At 52.4% G+C, this 8,887-nt stretch overlaps 1 protein-coding gene across 1 annotated transcript in view; it reads left to right on the forward strand.

Moving 5' to 3' along the window:
- Positions 1 to 1,581: 1,581 nt before the first annotated feature.
- LOC144113110 (uncharacterized) overlaps positions 1,582 to 8,887 on the forward strand; it is a 54,492-nt gene continuing 47,186 nt past the window's right edge. The window contains exon 1 of the mRNA XM_077646022.1: positions 1,582 to 1,776. The gene's annotated coding sequence lies outside the window, so the exon portion shown is untranslated. The remainder of the gene's footprint in view (positions 1,777 to 8,887) is intronic.

An 8,887-nucleotide genomic window follows, 5' to 3' on the forward strand; every position in this document is an offset into this window, starting at 1 on the left:
GCACCGGTGCCTCGAGTCGCTGCGCGTTGCTTGCTGCTTCCGGGCCGGCAGCCTGCAGCGTGTTCTTGGCTCGAGAAGTTTGGGAGCCGGCTTTATTCTTATTTGCTTTTTTTCTTTCTGCTGTTGCTCACTACGCAACATGTCTGCACCTGACAACGGCATTAAACTCTCTGCGAACTCCGCGCATTTGTTGGTGCCACGCTTTCCCTTTATTTTTCTTCCCTCGCCCACTCCGCGGGCTCTCCTTGTACGAGCCGATAGTACATGAACGCGTTAGAAGCCGCTTTATTCTCCACGCTTTGAAGAACGCAAGACAAATGGCTTCGCAAGTTGATTTCGCTTTAGTAAACAAGGGATTACGTTAAGGACGTAGAGAGGCACAGTATGCAGCAATCCATCCGTGTCGCAACTGCACTTGCTCCTCGCGGAGGAAAATTAATGAGGATGCGTGTGCTTACGACGGTTTTTATCATTTACGTCTAATTCGCCTTTGTTCTTCGAAAGTGTAACGCCCGCAGTTCCTTCACTGTTCGAGGGAAAGTTAATCTCCTTGTTTTGTGATATCTGCCTGGATCGGTGGTAACAGATGGAGTGCTACTAAAGCAGTAGTGGCAGCCTATGATTGATAGGAACCAACTGAGCGTCCAGTTCAATTCTTGATGACCGAAAAACGCCACACGTTTGACCTAGAATAAATTCGACACACACCCCTCCTGCACCTATGCATGGCCACTCAAGCTGCACAGCGCAACTTGGCATCTTTAACGCCATGTGCATAGTAAAGAAGTATATGTCAAGAAGCGGGTTTAGACACAAGTTTGTATTGAAAAAAGAGCTCTGCAAGTAAAAAAAAACAAGAAAGATGGAAACCGCGCCACCACACTGAATATCAATCAATCAATCAATCAATCAATCGGTTGGTCAGTCGTTTGACCAGTCAGTCAAGGTTTTCTAGTGCCGTATAACATAAAATTTTGTCCGCAATCCTTTTTCAATACGATTCACAGCTGCTGATGGAGACATCAGAGGTTACCTTGGGCCGGTTTTTAACGGCGTGAGATTAGGAACAACTGTGCGCTTTCCAGCTGCTTGCAAAGCGGACTAAACCTTTGCAATAGCACATAGTTTTAAAAGTCCTCGCATGTGACTCTTTAGACCGCTCCAGTCCTAATCTTTTAGGCTGTGCTATTTTACACATTTAGTATTGCTTGATTTTATGGGTCTTAATCTCCCAAAGCTAGTGAGGCAATGAGGGACGCACATTTAGGAAACTGTGGCAATCTTACGCGCTCTACAGAAGAAAAGGGCAATGTCAAAAATCTTGTCTAAAATAGAACAAAAATGTTAATAGCGTTCATAGCGTTCATGGCACAGTCGTTCATTTTTGCCATTCCGTCGCCTTCCACGCCTCTGTGATATGCGTTCAACACAAAGCCGCAGGGACAGCCACCGCGCCGAAGTCGCTCAGCGGCCGCCACCCGTTCCCCCAGCTTGGCTCACACGCGCCACATGTGTTGGCAAGGGCGCTTCTCCGCAGCGCACCATCACGCGCGAAGTGGTTTGGTGGCTTTTTCCTCCGTATCACCTTTTCTCGGGCTACCCGTCCGACGAGTGTCATGGCGTCGCCCGTGTTGTGAGTTACCGGTGGCAGCGGCGGCCAAGATAGCCAGGGTAATTCTCGGCATTTTTCTTATCTTGCATTGTCCCTGCTGCCGCGGTTTATTGCAGCCGAGATCACGGCTCGCGAGCGTGCGGTGGCGCGCGCGCTGTACGCGAGTGTTTTGCGTATCGTTTTGCCGTGCCGCGGCGGCGGCGGCCTGGTCAGCAGCACGGGGCCACCTGTTACGAGGGCCGCTCTTTTACTCTTTGCGCGCGCCCTTCGCCGCCAACACATTGCCTGCGTGTTCGCATGGCTAACGTCGTCGTTTCGCCGCGACTGCCCCCTTTATCTCCGCCAGCGGTGTCCGTCCGCTGTCGTTTGTTTTAGCGCCTGCCGAGGAGGAATGCGGCGGCGCGTTTATTTTGTTTTCGTCGGAGCGCGACGTGAGGGGGGCAGGCCACTTCATACAAACCGGCGAGGCCCGGCGCGGAATGACCTGGCCTCCTCCGGCGCTTCTCGCTCCGGGGTGCTCGGGCTTCAGGAAGCTCTGCACGTTCTTTGGCCAATCATAGAAAGCGGGAGCATTGCCTTGCGGCGTTGCTTATCGTGAAAGGATACGGGGACGGTACGGACGCCGCGTTTGAGCGTCCCGCGCTGTTTACGATCCTTGACGTGCATGTTTCCTCGAAGCCCCTGTTCAAAAAGTTTTCTCGCCCGCGGGAACGTTTATGTTTGAACAGCCTCATCGGGCTGTTTTGTAAAAATAGCTGTAGTAAAACGAGACACCGTCATGTTGCTGTGTAAACGTCGGCATCTCAGAGAGGCAGTAGGTATCCACGCTGCTTTCGTTCGCCACGTTAGAAATGCTCGGGTCGCGTGGACTTTAAGACAGTTTTGTTGTTGTTTCGTGGCGGCTGTTTGCAAAAATATTGAGCGTAGTGGTTTAAAGACACGCTTGCGAGCAGCGTTATCAGCGCCGTCAAAACTGCTCGGTGTAGAAACGGAAGTGATGCTTTGTGTATTTCTGTCGCGTTTCCTGCCGCCTCAACAAGCTTGCCGCTTCGCTGCCATGTCATGTTACCCTGCTTTCTTCAAATCATCTGTCTGTCGCCGCGCAACACGGGTCGTAACGCCCAGTCCCGTTAGCTTCGCGGTCTGCGCGCCGCGGTGTTGTTCGACCCTGTCCCGAGTGGCAGCCCGTGGGTGTTAGGGTCCGCGCGCGTGTCAAGAATGCCCCGCCGAGGGGAGCCTCTCGCTGACTGCTTTTACGAGCCGAGGCTCTCACGGGGACCACGAGGGAGGGGACCGCTGCATGCGAGGGCGTCCGCGCGCGCGGTTCCCGGCCTCGTGGAAGCGGCTAATGGACACCGGCGCCGGCCCTGGCTGTGTCGAATGATGCGAGCCGCCTGCCTCAAGGCCAACCGCGGCGCTCGCGCGCGCAGCTCGCCGGACGGGCCGCGGCCTGATTTAGCCCTTCGGGTCGGCTCATTTACGGCGGAAGCGCCCAGCGCGGGACCGCGCCGAATAATGGATGGCCGCCGAGGCCCCGCCGGTCGCGCCGCGGTCCCGATGACAGATCGGCCGCTGACGGGTCGACGATCCCCGCCCGGCCGACGGCCTGAAACTGCGCCGCCCTTCTCCCATCTGGAGCCTTGTGCAAGCGCCGGAGGAAACACGTTGTTTTCCCTGCCGTAGGCTAATTGAGTGCTCTTGCTTGCCCCCCCCCCCCCCCCCCCCCCCCTGGCTATACGAAGAACCGATCCACACTGCCTTCTGCAAGCCAGCTTCACTCAAGACCGTTTCCGACTCGCACTATACGTCACCGGACCAAACACGACTGCGGCGAGAAAAGAGGAAAGTCAAGACGCGTTGGTAATGCCCCGAAAAATCATTATTTTGTTTTCTGGTGACAATTAGGTAAGCAGTCGGACCGGCTGGCGTCCATCGCGCGACACAGTTACATATGTCGGCCATATGGCGTCAGCACTCTTCAGCGGTGGCGTTCTCCTAGAGTTGCGAGGTGATTATCCACTGATGGATTCAATTCGATCTGCAGTTAGAGTGCCGTAAATATTCATGCGTTAATCGGTCGCTCGCTTATAGAAGGGTCCTAGATGCGATGTGTTCTCGAGTTCAACTTCATGCAAGTATACAAATTGGCGTCGGCTGCGGCATGCAAGGGATTCGACGAGCATTTTCATCTTGCGTACAAGAGCAATGTCTTCAGGCTGCTCTGCGTACAGATGATAAAATAAAACCCGTCTCCAGCCAAGAGTCGCGAGGAATCTTTCATTTCGTCGGTCCTCGTGCGAGCGGGCGGAGAAGAAATTCATTCCCCCTCCTCTTCTGCGCAGCATCGGAGGCGGCACGCGACGAAGAGGTCGGAAAAATGTGGGCGGCACCGAAACGCTTGAAAGACTCGCGCGCTTTCATCGCTGTCGTCTTGGCGAATGCGCCGCGCGATTTGCAGCCTAACAGCGGCGATCGATTTCTGAATCTGACTCTGCTTTCTCGTGCACTTCTAAGCATGTAGGACTTGGTCGCGTGCCTTCTTTCTCCCTGCCCCATGTCTGCGCGGCGCTGACGCGAGCGCGCCGCGACGTCTTCAGCGCGTCGCGCGCTAAGCAGCAGCAGCAGCGGTGCCTGCTGCGACGGGGGAATTGTGCTCGGCGTGCGCTGCGACTGGCGCCGGGAAGGGAGGCCCTATTTAGAGCAAATAAAGAAGGCTGCGGACAAATCCGAGCAGCGCCGCTTTGTCGGCAGCCCAATACATCACCCCGAAGGAGCCAGTCGGGTGAAGAAGCAGCAGCGCCGCGCGCATTTACAGAAGCGAGCTCCACCAACTCCTTTCGCGCGAAGTTGGCTAGACGCAGTCGTGCTTCATGGCCGCGCTGGTCTCGGGGATGATCGATTTCTTTTCCCAGCTCATATGGGCAGCTTCTTTTTTTGGCAAGGTGCCCTTTTATTCTTACTTGTTTCTCCTTTTCGGCGTTTCCCTCTCGCGTCTCGGGCGCGAACCCTCCTTCCTGTTATGTCGCCCCCCACCCCCCTACCCGCTTTCATTTCGGGCCCTGGGTTCCCGCGCACTCGGATTGGGCTCCGCGGCTCTCTGCCGGCGAAGAATATCGAGTTTCCGCGAGGAATCGCCCGAGTCGCGGAACAACCCCCCCCCCCCCCCCACACACACACTTTGGCGCTGCTGGGCTGTCGTGCCTCCTTGCTCCGGCCTCTCGCGTTGCGCTGGCGCGGGAGAAGAGACAATTTGCAGCGCAGCTATAGTGTCCCTTCTTCTCCGTGGGCCCGCCAATGCAGCGATGTCCCGGCGCGTCTCGCCGTCGTTGTCGGGGCCACTTTGGCGGGCGTCTCGTGTGTCGCGCGCTGGGCAGCGGCGCGCGGAAAACAACTCATCTGCACTCGGCCGGCGCCGCCTCCCCGCGGAGGAGAGTGACGCTGCTTTGCATGACCTCCGGGGCACTCACTGTAGAGACGCGGCGGCGCTGTCAGCTCCGATGGGGACACCCGAGACGCGGCGACAATGGCCTCAGTGGCTGCAAGCGAGGCACACTGATCAGACCCTCCCCTATTTACTCAGCGTGAGTAGCCCAAGAAAGTTCCCGGCGAGTTTGGGGAACGTGGAGCAGTGTAATCCCTATCATTTTCGTCCAAAGTTTCTCTCTGAAGAGTAACCCGGGCGAAGAAACTGTGGGGTATAAGTTTCGTACTTCCAGCATTTCGACCTCTCTGGCCCCGGGTTTGGAGAAATGTTGAAATAATAAGTGGTGCATTTGCCTATACCGAACATGTTAGGCCCCTACAGAGCATTTAAAGTATCAAGAAATGAAACGTAAAAAGGCAACTGACAAATTTGTTAAAAGTTAAAAAAGATACCCCCCCCCCCCCCCCCCCCGCTCTCGGGCTTTTTCTGTAGTGAGGTCCTCCAGAGAAAGCGAGGGAGACATACCTCCTCGACCGGCGCAGTCTCGGTGCAGGCAAGCCCATTCGATGACAGCGCCGCCGCTCGGCAGCGCTCCCGCTCTGGCCACGGTCGAGATGGGCTCCAAACTTTTGACAAAGAGTGCACATGTTCAGAGAAAAGTCTTTCTAAAGGCACCCATTGAACGGCATCCCGTACGTTCCTCGTTAAACTATGAAACAGGCTATGATGGCGATGTTTTCCTTCTGAATGTATTCCTGAAATGAGATGTTAGCTTTTTGAAGTGTCGAGCGCAAGCCTTTCCATCAAGTAACAGCAGGCACCACTAACTGAGCGATAAACGTGACACAGAGTGGAACATTTATAGATTCCGTGCCCCTACACAGAAGCTGAAATAGGCTTGCTCTCAGAAAAACGAAACTGTCTTTGACAGAAACTATGGCCAGAACTATCAACAGGCTTGTTTGCCGCTTAAAGAGCAACTGCACCACTTTTTGATATATGCGCGATATTCGAGGTTTCAAATCTGTGCACCAAAGTTTTTTTCTACTAGCTTTTAAAATGGTGACGCAATCGCCGATTAAAGTTTATGCTTCTCCTTACGGCGCCGGAAAACTGCGGAGAAACTCGGTGATGATGTCACGAACGGGGAGATTTCAAATTTTCTCTACCTTCGCGCAAACCCTCCGCGTGTCATCGGATGCCGCTAAAGAACGCTCCGCGGGCTTCGCTTTCGGTGGAATTGTTCCCCCCCCCCCCCCCCCTTCAAAGCAAGTGCTTCGGCGTTGAAAATGTACGGGCACCGTAGAAGACGCCAACATTCACCTGCCACTGCTCAGTGCGCTGTGGAGAAGCCTGAAAGTCGCTGCGGTTTCAATCGGTATTTGCGTCACCATTTCAAATGCTATCCCGAAAAGACTTCTCACGCTTTACCACCATCATCATCATCATCATCATCATCATCATCATCATCATCATCATCAGCCTTACTGCACCCACTGCAGGGCAAAGGCCTCTCTCATGTCTCTCCAATTAACCCTACCCTTTGCCAGCTGCATCCACCCTTTGCCTGCAAACTTCTTAATCTCATCCGCCCACTTAACCCTCTGCCGCCCCCTGCTACGCTTACTTTCTCTTGGAATCCACTCCGTTACCCTTAAGGACCAGCGGTTATCTTGCCCTCGCATTACATGCCCTGCCCAAGCCCATTTCTTTCTCTTGATTTCGACTAGGATGTCATTAACCCGTGTTTGTTCCCTCACCCACTCTGCCCGCTTCCGGTCTCTTAACGTTACACCTATCATTTTTCTTTCCATGGCTCGCTGCGTTGTCCTTAACTTAAGCTTAACTCTTTGCGTTAGCCTCCATGTTTCTGCCCCGTAGGTAAATACCGGTAAGATTAAGCTGTTGTACACTTTCCTCTTGAGGGAAATTGGTAAACTGCCACTCATGATCTGCGAGAATTTGCCATATGCGCTCCTCCCCATTCTTATCCTTCTAGTTATCTCCCTCTCATGATCCGGATCAGCTGTCACTACCTGTCCTAAGTAGACATATTCCGTCACAACTTCTAGGCTCTCGCTGCCAATTGTGAACTGTTGATCCCTTGCTAGGCTGTTGAACATTACCTTGGTTTTCTGCATGTTAATTTTTAGACCCATCGATCTGCTCTGCCTATCTAACTCATTGATCATGATTTGCAGTTCACCTCCTGAGTGACTCAGCAAGGCAATGTCATCAGTAAATCGCAGATTATTTAGGTATTCTCCATTTATTCTTATTCCCAACTGTTCCCAATTCAGGCCTCGAAATACCTCCTGTAAACATGCGGTGAACAGCATTGGCGAGATCGTGTCTCCTTGCCTGACGCCCTTCCTTATTGGAATTTTATTGCTAACTTTATGGAGGATTATAGTAGCTGTGCAGTTGCTATATATATCTTCCTGTATTTTGACATAAGGCTCTTCTACCCCCTGATTATGCAATGCCTGTATGACTGCTGAGGTTTCCACTGAGTCGAATGCTTTCTCGTAATCAATGAAAGCTATATTATAGAGGTTGGTTATATTCTGCGCATTTCTCTATCACCTGATTGATAGTGTGAATATGATCTATTGTGGAATATCCTTTACGAAAGCCTGCCTGGTCATTTGGTTGATTTAGGTCTAACGTTGCCCTGACTCTATTAGCGATTACCTTAGTAAATACTTTGTAGGCAACGGATAGTAAGCTGATCGGCCTGTAATTTTTGAAGTCCTTGGCGTCTCCCTTCTTATGAATTAAGATAATGTTTGCATTCTTCCAATCTTCTGGTACAGTCGAGGTCATAAGACATTGCGTATACAGAGGCTAGTTTTTCGAGCACGATGTCCCCTCCATCCTTCAACAGATCTGCTGTTACCTGATCCTTCCCAGCTGCTTTTCCCCTTTTCATTGCTTCTAAGGCTTTCTTTACTTCATCTTTCATTACTGGCGGGATGACGCATTGCTGTGCACTGCTGTCTTTCTCATTAACGCTCTGATTACATTGGCTACTGTACAAGTCTGTGTAGAACACTTCGGCTACGTTAACTATCTTATCCATATTGCTAATGACATTGCCCTGTTTGTCTCTTAATGCGTACATCTGGTTTTTACCTATGCCTAGTTTCCTCTTCACTGCTTTTAGGCTACCTCCGTTCTTTAGAGCATGCTCGATTCTCTCCATATTACACTTCCTTATGTCGGCTACCTTGCGCTTATTTATTAACTTTGACAGCTCTGTTAGTTCTATTCTATCGGTAGGGTTAGACGCCCTCATGCTTTGGCGCTTCTTAATCAGATCTTTCGTCACCTGAGATAGCTTGCCGGTATCCTTTCGAACTGTCCTACCGCCTACTTCTACTGCACACTCCATAATTATTGATGTCAGATTATCGTGCATTGAATGAACATCAAGATCGCCTTCTTCAGTTAAACCCAATAGGCTAGCCTCACTAGATAAAGTTCTAGCGTTAAACGTTGCCAGGTTCAGATTCCTATGGCGGCCTGTCCGGAGCCAGAGATTCTTAGCACCCTCCGCGGCGTCACAGGTCTGACCGCCGCCGTGGTCAGTTGCTCCGCAGCCGCTGCGGACTGAGGGCCGAGGGTTAATTGGTTTGATCATAGAAGGTTGTGGCCAAGTACTACACCAGGGTGGCCAAGTCCTGCTCTGGTGAGAGAGTGCGTTGTCGGTTGTGGTCACCGAGATCAGGCCGCACTCCAGGCCTGGTTATGCAATTCCATCGACACGCGGATTTTTTTTTTGGTAACCCGGTGGAGAATTGCGCGGCACCAGGATTTGAGCCCCGGTCCTCTTGCACACGAGGCGGATG

This window comes from Amblyomma americanum, chromosome 1, assembly GCF_052857255.1.
Source record: "Amblyomma americanum isolate KBUSLIRL-KWMA chromosome 1, ASM5285725v1, whole genome shotgun sequence".
NCBI lineage: Eukaryota > Metazoa > Arthropoda > Arachnida > Ixodida > Ixodidae > Amblyomma > Amblyomma americanum.